The 16,741-nt window shown below is 38.4% G+C and overlaps 1 pseudogene across 1 annotated transcript; it reads left to right on the top strand.

Moving 5' to 3' along the window:
• The first annotated feature begins 5,169 nt into the window (after nt 1-5,169).
• Nucleotides 5,170-5,852, top strand: LOC311171726 (peroxiredoxin-6-like; annotated as a pseudogene). The gene has a single exon. The product of its transcript is annotated as a peroxiredoxin-6-like (transcript).
• Nucleotides 5,853-16,741: the final 10,889 nt, after the last annotated feature.

Raw genomic sequence — 16,741 nt, 5'->3', positions numbered from 1 at the left:
AAAGGAAAGCTTTCATTGGAATGATTTTGTTAGGTAATTAAAAAAATTAGAGCGTGTGAGAGTCCAGCAAGATGGCAGAGTGAAAATACCCTGTTCATCTCTCCAAACACCCACATGAAGCTGATGATATAATGGGATGTAATAATTGAACTCTAAGTGCATTACATTATCATATCTGCTGTGATAGTAGGAAGTGCTCAAGTTGGGGAGCAGATGGAACTGAAGTTCAGCTTGAGGGTGTAGGTTGGTGGAGTGAGTGGCAAAAAAGAGTGTGTAGCAGGACAGGGCTAGAGAGAGGAGGGCCTGTCAGAGTCCTAACCCCCCACCCCTGGTGCTGCCATCTGGGATTAATTCTCTGCCAGAGGATTATAGAAATGATACAAGAGTGAGAAAATGGTCATGGGGATTGGAACCAAACTATGGCATCCCTGAATATGGAGAAGGAATTTATTTTTCAAGTTTCAAAGAATGTTTATTCAATAATTAAAATATACATCTAAATACATATATCTTAAGTTTGCTTTTCTTATATATGGAATATAGATTTATTGCAAAACAAAACCATGAGAGAGAAAAAACTCCTTCCTATACACATGCCCCTGAATACAACTATATTATGTTTTGATTTGTGAAGGAACTTGTGACTACTACTACCCAAGGGCCTCCTTTGGGTAAGCATTTTCAGGACAGAGTCCTGGAACCTTTGGGAATTTTCTACCTCAGAGGTTTTCTGAGAAGCTCATGGCAATTCCATTTGTAGTTGTTGGGCTGCACTGGCCTTTCCTATAATGTTCTGTTTGTACAACCCATACCTTTCAAAAATATTAAATTTTGTGTTCTGCGGATAATGCCTGGCACAAAATACAAACACTTTTGAATGAATGATTGATGTGGGTAAAATGATTAAAAAATCATTTTATAAACAATGAGGACCCATTAAATCTTGGGATTGATTCTTGGGTGTGTGAGAAGTCAACCCTCTCAATACCTCTCTGTCTTAGGGTGTTGCAGGAAGAAAATTTTCATTTATTCACCTGGGCCATCCCCTTATATCCTGTCACTTTTTTACTTATATTTGTTAATCTAAATACTTTTGAATGGTGAGGTAATAGATAAGGAAGATTTAAAGATGTGAATAGAGAAGCAAGAAATATTAGATGTTTTCTAGAGCTGCATTTCCTTGCAAAAAGGTGGGGCATCCTGAAGTACTTGATATGTGACTTCTGGACAGGGGAGGTTAAGCTAGATGGGGTGGGGTCAACATTCCAGTGGAAACAAAGAACAGACCCATTCCAGATGGTGGGGCTGGGCCTCTTTTCCTGAGTAACACATATCATAAGCTAGTACCCTCCCTCCCTCCATGGAAGTCATGTAACATACCGTTTCAAGATACCAGTCTCTCCTTCCTGGTCCTGTACCTGTTTTTTGCCAAATTCAGCTCACATCCATTTTTCAGCTTCCCTATGCACGAGATAAAAAGTGCCTTAGAAAACAGTTTCCCCATTTTTGCAAAAATAACCTTTTGGGGCCTCTCCAGTGGTGCAGCGGTTGAGCGCTGGGTTGCGAAGCTGCTCACAGCCTCTGCAGTGCTGGTTCAGTCCCCGGCCACCGGGTGAGGGTCCCACATGGCACACAGACCTCTCCTGCTGCCTGCTGCTCCCCTCAGCGGTGTACTTCGTCAGTCTGCCTGTTCTGATCTCCGCTCTGACCCTGGAGAATTCTCTCGCCCTCCCGTGCTTCTGACTGTACCCAGTGCTTGTATAAATAAATAAATCTTTAAAAAAAAAATAATAACCTTTTGTCTGTAATGCCAAAAATTTATATTATTCTGTTAAGCCTTCTTGTCACAGAAATGATACTAGGAGACAGATGAAAGGGTTTGTAGTAATTAGCTCAACTAATTCAAGTTGAATACATCCTGTACTTACATTCTGTAAACTGTTCTCCCCCGCTCCACAACACCAGAGCTCTGATGAAAAGATACATTTAGATTGTTCCAAGAACACTGCTTTTAAAGAGATGTTGGGACATGTATGATTTGTTTGGTCAGGTCCAGAGTGCAGTGCTCCTTCGTGAAAGGAAGGAGTTCTTCCTCTTGGTGCATCCTACTTGGCCCTCTCCCTGGGTGGGTCCTTTTGGGGCTACCCTGGACATTGGATGTTGTATATAGTTAATAAGCACTTGTTCACCCAGTCAAGCACATGAGTGGTTTTCCCCTTTAAGTCAAACATCAATTTTAAAAAATCAAACACACATGACATTGAAGTCTTGAAATGGATATTTGTCATCTTTGTTATTTCTTACTGCCCTGAGGAGCCCACTGTCCTTGTCTCCATTAACTGGCCCCCAAATAAACTATGTCTGGTGAGAGGTGGACAGAGCTAATTAGATTTATGTCAGTTTTGAGAACAATCAATATGCCTTTGCTTTATTTCTTAGGTCTGGCCCAGTGTGTGTGTGTCTACTGCTCCTTGCCTGTTTTACTCCAGGAACTCCTGGAACTCTATGCAAACATGCCCTCAAAGAAGACAAAAGCTTTCTCTAATGCTTGGTGCTGTTAAGTAATGCTAAAGGCTAGGCTGATAATTGTCTTCCTTTTTACTGTATTTTTTTTTCCTTTTTACTGTAATTCTCTGTTCTCATCCACTGTCTCAGTTGGGGACTTACTGAAGCAATGCTATACCAGGTCAGAGGACCCTGCCAAGGTAGAAGACAGTCATGTCTACGATTTCTCACCAGTGCCCTCAATTGCAAGACCACTCAGGCTGAGAGTACAACAGTTGGGTTTATTTAACAAACATGTGTTGGGGAAAAGGAAAGAATTTCTAAGGCCACAAGTGCCTGGCTATCTCACCCTGGATGGTGTCTGCTGTGTCCAGAATTTCCAAAGGCTGCTTGTACAAGAAGGAGCAATGAGGGCTTAGAGCTCACTATCCATGCTAGAACTTGAATTTGCAAACTTAAAAAGACAATTCCACTCCTAGGGATCTACCCAAAGGACACAAAAACAGTGATTCAAAAGCGCACCTGTACACCTATGTTTATTGCAGCACTATTTACAATAGGTAAAATCTGGAATCAACCCAAATGCCCAAAAACAGATGACTGGATCAAGAAGATGTGGTATATATACACAATGGAATATTATTCAGCAATCAAAAAAGATAAACTCATGACATTTGCAGCAACATGGATGGAGCTAGAAGGAATTATGCTCAGTGAAATAAGTCAGAAGGAAAAAGAAAAATATCAGATGGTTTCACTTGTAACAGGAATATAGGGGAACCAAATAAGACATCAGTGTAAAAAAAATAAACAATAATAACAGTACAAACCACAACAAAGCAAAAACAGACAATTGTAAACCAGAGACATCCTGCAGGAGAGGAGGAGGGAGAGGGGTGAGAGGGATGGAGGGAAGAGCACAGGGGACTGTGGTGATGGTACATGGGTGCTTTGGGGAAGGAGATTCTATGGGGACTCAATCTGGGGGGGAAGCAAATATTGTCTAAAAAATGTAAAAAATGATAAATGTTAAAATAAAAAAAGGAAAAAGGAAAAAAAAGGCAGTAAAAGGGCCTTCTAGATGTGTGGATTCAAAATTGTATTTTTTTTTTTTTTTAGGAAACTTGTTCCCAAATCCAAGAAAATTGATTAAATAAAACCTTGAGATTTCTGTCACTGTCTTGTGAGATATAATTATGGAGCTAACTTAAATGAGGTAGTTTATATCCTTTCAAGTTTTATCTCAGAAATAGTTCAGTTTTATATAACAACCAATGGATTTGGGCAGAGTGTGTCTGGATTCCTGAGCTATTATTAAAGGAAAAAGGAATAAAGGCAGAAACAAGTCAAGGGAACTGCCCTCACTGGATCTTTGTATAAAAATAATATTAAAAAAATATGAACCTTGGCATTCAAAGAAATAAACATTATAATCTCAACAGATCTGAGATAAGAAGTAGGCATTTTCTTTTTTGGCTTTGGGCAAAGTTAGGTTGCAAGGGGAAAAACCATAATGGAAATTGAATCTTTTGATCGTTTGTTCTTCTCTTTTCCTCTTTCCCCTTTTATTTCAATTTTCCCCTCTGCTTTCCTCTTTCTTCTCCTTTCCAAAATAGACTACTGCAATTTTGAAACTCCCGTGGGGGTTCGTAGCTAACCTGAATTCTTGAGCTATTTACTTGCTTTGCTCCACGGGATGGGATCTGTTCTACTTTGACAAGTGAGTTAGGAGATATTTCCTGAAGCAGTGGAAACTGAAAATGACCAGCTGAGGTTGGAGGCAGTAAAGCTGTCTGGACAAACTTTCAGTAGGTCAACCTGTGTTGTACTTTGCCTGGCACGCAAACATCCTCCTTCCTATGACAACCTGAAGGAATCCCCTCCTGCACACAGACCTCCCATACCTTCCCTACTGCCTCCCTCAAAATTATAATAAGTAAATTCCATACATGTTGATTCTAGTTTATTGAGTTCTGAATTTAATTTGCAATTTATTTTCTCTCTGTTTGGGGAATTTTCCACACCAATGGGGAAGTATAGAGGAGAGCAAGACATCTATTATAATGTCTGAGGTCATCATCTTTTACTTTTTTCTATGCCTCATTAAAGAAAACAGGGCACAGTGACCAGGAGCCATGGCATGGGTTAGGGGATCAACTCAGTGACCTTGGGACTTGTTTAAGGACTCTTAGACACCATCATCATCTGTAGAAGTAGGGACAATGATGGGTGCTCCCTGATAAGGTTGCTGTGGAGGCACAGTACTTAGCCTACTTTAAATGCTCAGCGTGTTTGTTGTAATGATCATGAGGTCACATCTCATCTCCATCTTAAATCACAAACCCCTTCAAACTCAGAGAAATAACAATGTTTATATGAATGGTGTGCTTGTTTCTGGCTTGCTTGCTTTGATAGTTTCTGTGCCCGTATACATTTCACTTGTGTTTATGTGTCACCTCCTTCAATTCTTTTCTCAAATATCACCTTCAGAACAAGTCCTGTGCTGAGCTTTTTATTTCAAATTCGAATTACTCTCCAGAATCTGCTGGGTGGTGGTGGCCACTGCAGCTGTGCTTCCTTTTCTTCTGAGTCACAGCTGCTGCCAAGCCCAAAGGGCTCCTTCTCTGGGACAAGGCTCCCAGCTTCCAGGCCAGTTAACACCACATGCTGCGTTATTTCCATGACTATCTGGGAGACTCATGGACGTTCTCTTCTCCCACCCCCAGGACTTTACCCCAGTGGGTACCACTGAGCTTGGTAGAGCTGCAAAGCTGACACCAGAGTTTGTCACAGGGAATGCTATGCTGTTTACCATTTCAAAAGACAATATTGAAAACCATCTTGCCTGGAGCAAGGATTTTAATGCTTACAATGGTGAGGAGCCACAGAAAAATTACTATTTTCCATCTTTGATGATAAGAATTGGGACCCTGACATCTGTTGGGCACACTGGATCCTGAAGAGAAGGATGAAAAAGGCATGCCCATGACAGCTTGCGTGTTGTTTAGTTTCGGTCCTGATAAATAACGGAAGCTGCCGATCCTTACTCAGCTAACTCTGGCAAGAACCTTGATGAGATCCTCAGAGTAGTTATCTTTCTCCAGCTAACAATGGAAAAGGGGGTTGATGCGCTGCTTGATTAGAAGGATGGAGATAGTGTGATTGTCCTTCCAACAATTCCTGAAGAGGAAGCCAAAAAAACTTTTTCCCTAAAGGGAAACTCCACCTGGCAAGAAATACTTTCGTTATGCTCCATTTCAACTCCAAGAAGCTGGTGCTGGAGCTGCTTGCTTCATACAGTGAACCAGAGGATGCCAGCTGTCAGTCATTCCGTAAAAGTGGAATGATCCCATTCCATAAAAACATCCCGGTGTGATCACAGATAAGGCTTTTAGGTTGCCATATGACTGGCTTATTAAAGGAAACTGGCTTATTAAAGGAAAATCCTTAAAAGTTAAGGATTCTTAACTCTGTGCCTTCCCTAGAATTCTATTTTCTTTGTGTTCACAGAATAACTATCAGTTTTTTCACAGTTCTGATTAATTCTTCTCTTCCGTTACCCATTTTGGGGAGCAGTAGAGTTGAGTTTTAATTTCCAATGTAGATATGTAAGGATTAACCTAAGAATTTAGTGTAATCCAGATGCTCTTCTATATTCAGTGTTTTGATCACAGCAGGGAAAAAAAAATCAAATACTTTTTAATCCATACTTTGCTAGTAGGCAACTGAAGTGGGATGAACAATATTTAAATATTTTGCATAAAGAAAAATTTTCAATAAATTTCTATCAAAAGAGGGAATATTTTTGAAGTCCTAATTCCTTTTCCAACCCCATCTTGGTCCTGGCCCTGCCCCATATTTTATTTTCTTGTTCTCAGGGGCTTTTTGTCAAATTTTTTAAGGATCTCATATAGCTACCTTAGTTGTGAGCATATTGCCTGTCTCAAACTGAGAATACGAGTTTTGTGAGGCTAGGGATACTTTTTCATTGCTGTCCTGTGTCCTGGAAGAGTAGCTGACAGGTAGAAATAACTTGGTAAATGTTTGCTGAGTGAAGAAAAGAAAGAACACAAATCTTTGTGGAACAAGGCATAAGTATGCTTAGCCATTGCTTTGTCATTTTGTGTGTAACTGCCATTTTAGAATTTTAGGTTTTGCTGTCCCAGGAATGACGACTGCATTCGAGAGATAGTTTCAACAGTTTCGACCCTCACTCCACCCTCGCCCTCTGGTCACCAATGAAGGCGAACTTGCCAAAATTGGAGCTGCATCTCGGCTGGACCAATCAGCTTAGAATTAATTTTTAAACCTGCTTGTACCCCTATAAAAAACCCCTGCTTCCTTTGTTCGGGGCTCTCTCGCTATCTGCCACTGTGTCGGTAGGTGCTGTGAGCCTGGACTCGAGTCTGTAATAAACTCCCTTTTGTGTTTGCATCAGCTGTCTTTGGGTTCTTGGAGGCTATGCTTGCCGAGTCTGCCAATCTTTGGCACAACAATCTTAAGGACAGTCTTCACAGTAAGTAAAAGTAAGATCAGGAAATGATTGCAAGATTATGCCCATCTTTTGCTTCATCTTGACAGAATTTGAGTAGTAAAGAAAATCCAAGTTCAAAAGTATTGTAGATCAAGTTGCCTCAAAATATGTGTATAATATTGATGATAATCACAACAATAATAAATAATTCCGGCTCCTCTACCAACAGTGTGAAACTGAAGCAAATTACTTAGCCTCATGGAGTCTCCCTCATTTTATTTCTACAATGGAGACAACATCCCATCTGGCAGGCTGCTAGGATCAAATCAAAGAATGTGTTTGAAAGTGCTTGGCATTAGAGGAGACTGAAAATTCAGATTCTTATCTTTTTCCTTTTGACTTAAAATGCCAAAATTATTCATTCATTCATTCATCTATTTATTTATTTATTTTTACATCACTGTTCATTTTTGTGCAATGTTTGATGTCTCCTCTCAGGTGTTGTCCCCATAAAATTCTCACCACCAAGACTCTTGTGCTTTTCCCTCCCATTTTGACTCCTGTCTTTCCCCCTCCCCCGGTGAATGTCTCCAATTTATAGTTTGTTTGCTGGTTTTGTCTTTTTTTCCCTGATCCCTTGTATGGTTCCCCTATGTTCTTCCTATAAGTGAAACGATCCGATATTTTTTTTTTCCTTCTGACTTGTTTCACTGAGCATAATCCCTTGCAGCTCCATCCATGTTGCTGCAAATGACATGTTTATCTTCTTTGATTGCTGAGTAGCATTCCATTGTGTATATACCACATCTTCTTGATCCAGTCATCTGTTTTGGGGCATTTAGGTTGTTTGCATATTTTAGCTGAGATGAACATAGGAGTACAAGTGTCTCTTTGAATTAATGTTTTTGTATCCTTTGGGTTAATTCCCAGGAGTAGAATTTAAATGCCAAAATTCCTAAGAAAAATTTGGTGATGGAACGGTCCACATTCAAGGTTGGTTCAGATCTTTAGAGAGTTGGATGAAATATAACTGCAGTAGGTCAAATGGTCCCCCAAAGAAGTTCCTGCCAATTGTGGATATATTACATTACACGACAAAAAAGTTTGTGCAGAAACTGTTAAAGAGTGGACCTTAAAATAGGCAATTTTTAATGGCAGCAATAGAAATCTAATACAAAACTAGTGCAGTACACGCATAATGAGTGAAATTTATGGCATGTAAATTATTCCTCAATGAGCTGTTAAAAAATCCCAATTCAACAAAAACATAAGATGTTAGTAAAACTATCATAAGTTTATAAGAATGCCATGAAGGTGAAGAGTTCTACATAAGAAAGGATGCCTTAGAATACTAAGAATGACTGAAGCAGAGTATGTGAATGCTAGTATCTCCTTTTTAAGTTGCATGTACTAAACCGCACACATCATGTCCTGCAGAGTGTGTGCACATTTATATATGGTGAAATGCAAGGAGAGGAAAACAAGATTCATTATCAAGTAGCATGAATGTACTATCTTGATTTTATGAGTCAAATTTAAAAACTTAAGGAGTAGAGGACAAAAATACTCAGAAAAAGTGCAGTATATATAAGGTAATGAAAAGAATATATTAAATCCATTAAATTTCTTGTTGGCAGGAGAAATGCTTGTTGGAGTAATCTGAGCTGGAGCCTTTGAAAGGGGCCGGGTTAGCACACCATCAGGAGAGATGTTTTTCTCTAGGCGGTTCCCAGAGCCACCTGCCATATGCTATTTTGAATTAAGACTCAGCAAGATATATGCTTGGATCTGAAAATATAGGCTTGAACTGTGATGAACAGAAAAATTTAACTGCTGTGGGGGAGAGAGCAAGCTGTTCTTTTAGTGTCTTTAATCTGCAAATTTTTGTGTTTCCTATTTCAGATGGGGTCACCAGCTAAATTTGACTTTTTGTATAATTATTTTAGATAAAACCAAAGAGCTGTTTTCATTTCAAAAAAGTCCACACTGATTTTGCCCTCCAGAGGGAACAAAATGATTAAAAAGGTGTTAAACAATTTTGTGTCCAAGACACAATTTAAAGCCTTGGATATTAAGATCATTTTTATATCACCAAGAGAATGTCTGTTTTTCTGATTCATCTGTAATCAGTATTGTCCAATCAATTTGGTACAAACTGGAAAATTTCTGGGAATTTTCTGTACAGCCTTCTAGCACCTGTTTTCCACTGTTGAACTAGGATATATCTGATTCTACAATTCTTTCAACCTGAAAGCAATTTCTAAATTTTTTGATTGTATTGAGATCCTTTTGCATTGAACTTTGGAGATGTTTTGGCTGTTTTTTAAATGCCTGTCAAAATACATATTTTTGAAAAAGACAGCAATATCCTTTATTATAACATAAAAACCAAAGAACCCGAGCATACAATGTAGCTCACTCCATCTTTATACTGTCTGAGTTTTAGCATTGATGGTTTACCAGCAAAGTTACTTCCCTGGTTTTAGGTGTTTTTTTTCTGCAACAGCCACAGACTTTAGAGAGTCACAGATGTGGGTAAGAATCCTAATTCTGCCACATAATAACTGAACGCTCTTTAGCAAGATAATTAGTTCCTCCAAGTCCAGGTTTCTTGGTCTGTACCATAGAGTGTTATGGGAGAGCAAATGAGATAATGCCCAAGTGCTTAGTACTTCTTTTTGCTGCTTCTGTGTCATTGCCTTTCAAGTCCCACATAATCTAGTCTTAACTATACTTACATATATATTGATTCATCTATCATCCCTTATATCTTTCCCTTGCATCTTTTGGGAAGAAATTAAATTTATTTTTTAAGCCATATACTGAATGGACTTTTCTTTTTTGCCTGTGTGCAGGTCTTTAAGTTTTAACACGTGTACAGACATGTGTGATACAGTGTCATCACTCAAATAAGTTCTTTCATGCTGACATTTCAAAGTCAAGCCCTCCTCCATTCCATCCCCCTGGCAACCTCTGATCTATACTCAAACAGTTCCTGTAGCTTTGTCTTTTTGCCTTTTGTTGTTTTGTCTTTTTGAGAATGTTGTGTAAATGCAGCTATGTAATATATAATATTTTGAGAGTGGTTTCTTGCAAATTTCTTTGGGGCTCACCTATGTTGTTGAGTAGATCAGTGAATTGTCCCTTTTTATTATCCTTTGCATGCAGAGTCCAGAGTTTGTTTAGTCTTTCACTTGTGGAAGGACATTTGGGTGGCCACATGAGTTTGCATTTTATATGTGAACTGTCTTTTTCCTGTGTAGGCTTCTGTTTATAATATTTCCCACACCAGACTTCCTGTTTTCTCTCTGTCTACTTCTTCCATTTGCATGCCTCTTTTCCAAGGCTCTGAAAAGGAGAAAGCTTAGTTTCCTTGACATAACCTCCACTGATCCTTTCTGGTCTAGGGCAGTCTTTCCAGCTTTGTCCAATGACTTTTTTGTGAGGAGCAGGATCTTGCATCCAGTACAGAAGTCTGTAGCTTTTGATGCAAATTGAATTGAATTGAATATAGCTGTAAAAATGGCTGAGTCAGTAAAAATCCTGAAGTAGGCAGAGGCTCTTCCTTCGTTCCCTAATCTGTCAGTTACTGCCTATTTCCCTGACCCCCTCTATCTGTTCCACCCACCCTCATCCCTTTCTAATCTGGTAACCACCTTTCTCTTGTCTGATATAAGGTTTTGTTTTTGTTTTGATTTATTATTTGTTTTGTTTATTTATATTGCACATATGATTGAAATCATACAGAGTATGCCTTTCTCTTTCTGACTTATTTCTGACTTAAAGTATTTTCCTCGAGTTCCACTCATTTTGTTGCTAATAGCATGATTTGATCTCTTTTTTAAATAGTTAGTAGTATTTCATTGTGTAAATGTACCATCACTTCTTTATCAATTCATTAATGATAGACACTTGGGTTTTTCTTTATCTTGATATTCAGAATAGTGCTGCAGTAAGCAGAGGGTTGAATATATCTTTTGAATTAGCATTGTAATAGTCTTCATATAGAGAGTCATATGTGGGATTGGTGGATCATGTGGTAGTACTACTTTTAATTTTTTGAAAGCCCTCTGTACTATTTTCCATAGTGGCTGCATCATTTTACATTTTCACCTATCATGTATGAGAGTTGCTTTTCCCCCATACCTTCACCAATACTTGTTATTGCTTGTCTTTTTCATAATAACCATTCTAAGGTGTGAGATGTTTCTTATTATGATTTTCATTTGCATATCCCTACTAGTAAGTAATGATGAGGACAACTGTGCTTTTTAAAGGGCTTTGTTAAAGAAAATAATCCCATCAAAAAATGGGCAGAAGAGCTAAAAAGAAACTTCTCTGAAGAGGAAATGCAAATGGCCAACAGGCATATGAAAAAATGTTCAACATCACTTGTAATCAGGGAAATGCAAATCAAAACTACCATGAGATACCATCTTACACCAGTGAGAATGGCACATATTAAAAAAAACTAGCAACAACAAGTGTTGGCGAGGGTGTGGAGAAAAAGGAACTCTTCTGCACTGTTGGTGGGAGTGCAAACTGGTCCAACCACTATGGAGAGCTGTGTGGAGATTTCTGGACCTACTAAACATAGAGCTTCCATATGACCCAGCAATTCCACTCCTAGGTATTTACCCAAAGGACACAGAAACATGAATTCCAAAGAACACCTGCACGCCTATGTTTATAGCAGCACTGTTTACAATAGCTAAGCTTTGGAAACAGCCCAAATGCCCAAAAATAGATGACTGGATTAAGAAGATGTGTATTAAGAAGATGTGTAGATATATACCATGGAATATTACTCAGCATTCAAAAAAGATAAACACATGCAATTTGCAGCAACATGGATGGTGCTGGAAGGGATCATGCTCAGCGAAATAAGCCAAAAAGAAAAAGAAAAATACTGGATGGTCTCACTCATAGCAGGAATCTAGAAAACTTAAATAAGGGACCAGAAAAATGAATAACTATAAGAAAGCGAAAATGAAAATCAACAAAAAACTATGAACCAGAGACACTTTTTGGGGGGTGAGGGTCGGGAGGGGAGGGATTGGGGTCAGAATGGGGGGTTGCAATTGTATGGGGAATATAAAAATAAAATTTACTATTTAAAAAAAAAAACAAAAAAAATAAATAAAATATTTAGAAAAAAAAAATAAAGGGCTTTGTTAAGTTAAATTAATCTAATTTGGTTAAAAACAGAGTAAGAGTAAATTTTTTAACAGTTGAGATTTCAGATTGCCTGACAAAGATTTTGCCTCTATTTTACAATAATCCTTACTTTACCTTTTCAAGACAAGGGGGATTAAAATATGGGGGAAAATTCTGCTGTGACCAAGTAAGCAGGTGGGCCCACTGGCAGATAGATGCAAACCTCTTCCTCATCTTCCCCAATAATTTTACTCTTCATATCATTCATGTGCTGATTCAGAAATGCTGTCAAGTTTCTACTATAATCCTAGATACTGGAAAATATAACAGAAATGAGAATCCAGCCTTGTCCCTGAGTCCATACTTTGGAAATAGAGGAGTACTAACTTTATTTCTGCTTTATTCTCAAAACTGGGAGCAAAATAGCTGTAAGCAATACCCTGACTTAAGGATGCCAGGGAGATTGATCAGTGGTTTTTTGAGTCAATGCCATGATACCTGTGATCCTGAAAAATGCCCTCCCCAGTGTAAGGGCCACTCCATCAGGTAGCAATTCTTTCTAGCAAAGAACCTGGTAGATGAGTCCCTGCTCATTTTACTGCCTGGAAGAAAGCATGACTCAGCCCCTCACCAGGGCAGAGGGGATAGCTGCTGGTACCATGCACAGAACAGAGCCACAGTCACCATTTTTATTATTGTTGATGCATGTAGGTATTTCACTAGTCTTGTCACAAGGAAAAACTGAGAAGTTTACTACAACTCCCAGCAGATGTCATTTAGAGCTTCTGATGTATAACTACTGCTAAATTCACCATATTTTATATGGGAAAACATTGTCTTAACATGAATCACCTTTCCATCAATCATGATTTCATAAACCCCAAGAAAGGAACCTGCTTAGGTGCTAAGCATGGGGAGCTGAGGAGCAGTGCTGACTCAACTATTTCACTCACTGTGAGAAAAACCACAGGAGCATTGTCCTTGTGGAGTGTAGTTTTCATCTGGCTTATTTCTATTCAGATGTGCTTCAGGTTATGCCAGAGCAGAAGGTCTTTCTGGTTATTTGGGGAGAACAGAAGAGAGAATAACCAAGTGCCTGGGAAAGTTCTGAAAAGGCTTATGAGGGGGATGATTTTTAACTGGATGCAGGAGCAGGTGCATTCTGGAGATAAGGGAACCTCTTAGAGGTTGAAGCTGGGATTTGAAGCCAGACAGAACTGAAGTTATTCCTAGCCCTGTTATTGAAGTCTCTTGATTTATTATTAACAGCCCAGCACCTTAGTGTCCAGTCCTATAAGATAGATAATTGAGTCTATATTGACAGGCTTGATGAACAGATTCAACAAGACAATGCATCTGAAAGATTCTTTGCACATGGTGAGGGGGAGGTAACAGTCTCATCATTGCAGGAACCCCACCCCATACAGAGGCTGGTATTGCTGGGAACGAGGTGCATGGAGGGAGGTATGAAGAGATGATATTGAGGCTAGGGCAGGAACCACAGTGTGGACAGCCCGGAGGCCATGGTGCAGAGTTTCCTTGGTGAGAGGGCAAAGGCTGGAATGGAGAACAGCACACTTCAAAAACCCAGAAGGCCTGGCCCACGAAATACATCATGTCTTTTAACAGCTTTAATTTGAACCCAAGCAAATAATGTTCTCAGAAGACTGTAATTTTACTTCTGTATTCAACAAGGCCAGTAGTTTGCCACTTGGAGGCACATTATTAGGATTAGCTGAAGATCCCTCCATCTTTGAAGTCAGAAGACTCAATTTCTTTAAATACTTGATAATTTGTACTCTTAATTTTTCTCAATTATGTCTAATTAGTTTTTTCTTCACTGTGCCATATGTAATGATTTCTTAGCCTGGCTGAGTAATAAATTGCTTTGGTTTACTATTTTGTCCCAAGGCTATTTATAAGGAAAAATACAAGTACCCTTTTAATGAATTAAGGTCCCCTAATAAGGACAACAATCTAAACAAATCATTAAAGGAAGAAGAGAGTTGTCAGCACAGGCACAATCTCATTTCTTACATTAAGGGACAAAGTTTTACAGTTTGTGATTTTAATATAAGACATGTGTATGAATATGCAAATATAAAGGTACATATATCACACCTCTATTACACGGTTTAATGATTATGCATCGGAGCATTGTGTCAAACTCAGGATGAATGTGAGAGTTGAGTGGTTACATATGAACAAAATGCATTCTCTTTCTTACAGGGTTTCATAATCCAATAGAAATTCTTCACATGAATTTGAATATAAGCTGATCCTGCTGTAGGAATAATGGAATGTTACTCCAATTTTTAAAAACAAATCTAAAAAAAGATTACACACCAAATTCTAGGGAATACAGGAAAAATTGGTGTTAAATTTCAGTCATGGGTGGCAAAGATGAGGGTGTATGGCTGAACACTGTGAAGGTTTCAGGGAAGAGTTCGGATTTAACATGGCCCTTAATGACTTGTAGGTTGGTATTATCCAACTCATTATTAATATTTACTTTTCTACTTTTTCTATTATTACTTGAAGTTTGCTATATCATCTTTCTCTGATTAAATATATAACATTATATTCTTAGTAGAAAATTTGCAAAGTAACAAATGAAGAAGCAGGAAAAATGAACTAGAGGCAAATATAGATATTCCATAAATTAAATTACTACACAAAATTATTTCTTCTGGATTTAGCTGGGCTTATTTTTCACATCATCAACCAATAAATATACATTCAGGAGTGTGCCAGACCACCTCTGTTACCATTGACAAGTAATTTGCTTTTAGTGGATTTTTGTAGTAACTATATTAGATTCTGAGTGCTTAGTCAACTTTTTAAATTTAAGCATGGGATTTCTTCAGTGTTCAAATGTTGTTAGCTGTTTAGAAATACTGTTGTAGCCAGAATAATAACTAAGTCTCAGCCCTGGAACCTGTGAACATGCGACCTCAATTGGTACAGAAATTTTTGCATATATGGTAAAACAAAGGTTATTGACATGGGGAGATTATCCTGGGCATGGTAACTTCCAAGGGCCATTACAAGGGTGAGAGGAGGGCAGGGATGTCAGCATGTCGGAGTGAGAGAAGAGATATGGCAATGGGAGCAGAGATCAGTGATGCAGGATCACAAGCCAAGCATTTCAGGTAAACTCCAGAATCTGGAAAAGGAAAGTGAAGGGACTAACCCCTCAAGGGCCCCAATGGATTTGATTTTGACCCTTATTAGTCTGGTGCAATTGATTTCAGACTTCTGACATCTGAATTGTAAGATCACAAACTTGTGTTGGTTTATGCTACTCTGCACATGGTCTTTTGTTCTAGCAGCCACAGAAAACTTATGCAAATACTTAAAAGGCTTATAAGAAATTTCAATGCTTATCCTTTTTTCAAAGGCCCTGTAAGATCCAGTTTCTGAACTCATGAAATGAATATAAAGTATCATTAGCTTTGTCTGGATATAGCGATAATTCTAGAATGGAAGGGTTAAGAGATGTCAGTAATCAAGGAGGGAAAGAAATGGCTGGTTATCTGAGACTGTGGGCTAGAACAAGGAGTCTTAATGGTAATACCTGAGTTGAGTTGGGGAAGGAAGACTTGTCTTGAATCTGAATGTTTAGGATAGCAAGGAATTGTCACACACATTATATCAGCTCAAAAAAATTTCAAAACCTTTTCTAGTAATTCATGTATTCATATTTCCCACGGATTGTAGTTATTGATTATAGTTGTTTCCCAGGGCTTGTGAGCATACTAATGATTGTTTCAGGAGAAGTAAAACAATCCCTTTGGAGATCTGTGAAATGGAGAATCACCCAAATGGACAGTGGTACACATGGAAGGTAATTTTCTTATGAAATTTATGAGTCTATATTTATAAATTTGTGCAAAGTGCTGAAAAGAAGAAGGACTGAATTCCATGATTTTGATAACATGGGGATTTTATTTACTTTGGGGAGAGATCTTCAAGGAAATAGTGTCCAAGTTCATACATGACAGATGGATGGACAGATGGACAGGCAGATAGCATGAGCAGAGATGAGAGTTTGAGTCTCAGGCACAGGGCATTGCATGCAAAGTTTCATAGGAACTGGAAAAACTCTAGTTGAAGACTTCTTAAATACTTAGGTATAGAAAATAAATTAAAATGAAAGAAACCAAAGCTTTAAGGTGGCTTTATTAGAGCCATGCACATATCTGGAGGTCTATTTCTTGTTTTGCAAATAATTAGGGTCCTTTCCCCTTCCTTTTCCATTTATCTATCCCTTCTTGCACATACACACACAAGAATAAACACAAATTCACTCAGTTTTATAGAAAGAGATTATATGGGAAACATATTTGCTGAAATCAGGAACAGCTAGAATGCAAGCTCACCAGATAGTGCCCTCACATCTCAGTAGCCTCAGAATACAACAAAGAAATCTAATGGAAAGATCAAACAGGAGGGCCTGAAGAAATTGCTTAAGAATCAAACACCCAAGTAAGACAAAATTTGTACAATATTAGTAATAAGAAAAAGTTAGCTTAAGCTCCACCTACTACTTTGACTGCAATTCTGTTTATATTATATCCCCTAAGAAAAGCTCACAACTGCTTG

This window comes from Talpa europaea (genome assembly GCF_964194135.1).
Source record: "Talpa europaea genome assembly, chromosome: 6".
Classification (NCBI taxonomy): Eukaryota; Metazoa; Chordata; class Mammalia; order Eulipotyphla; family Talpidae; genus Talpa; species Talpa europaea.
Note: the sequence above shows the minus strand (reverse complement) of the source record. Positions and strands in the feature narration are given on the sequence as shown.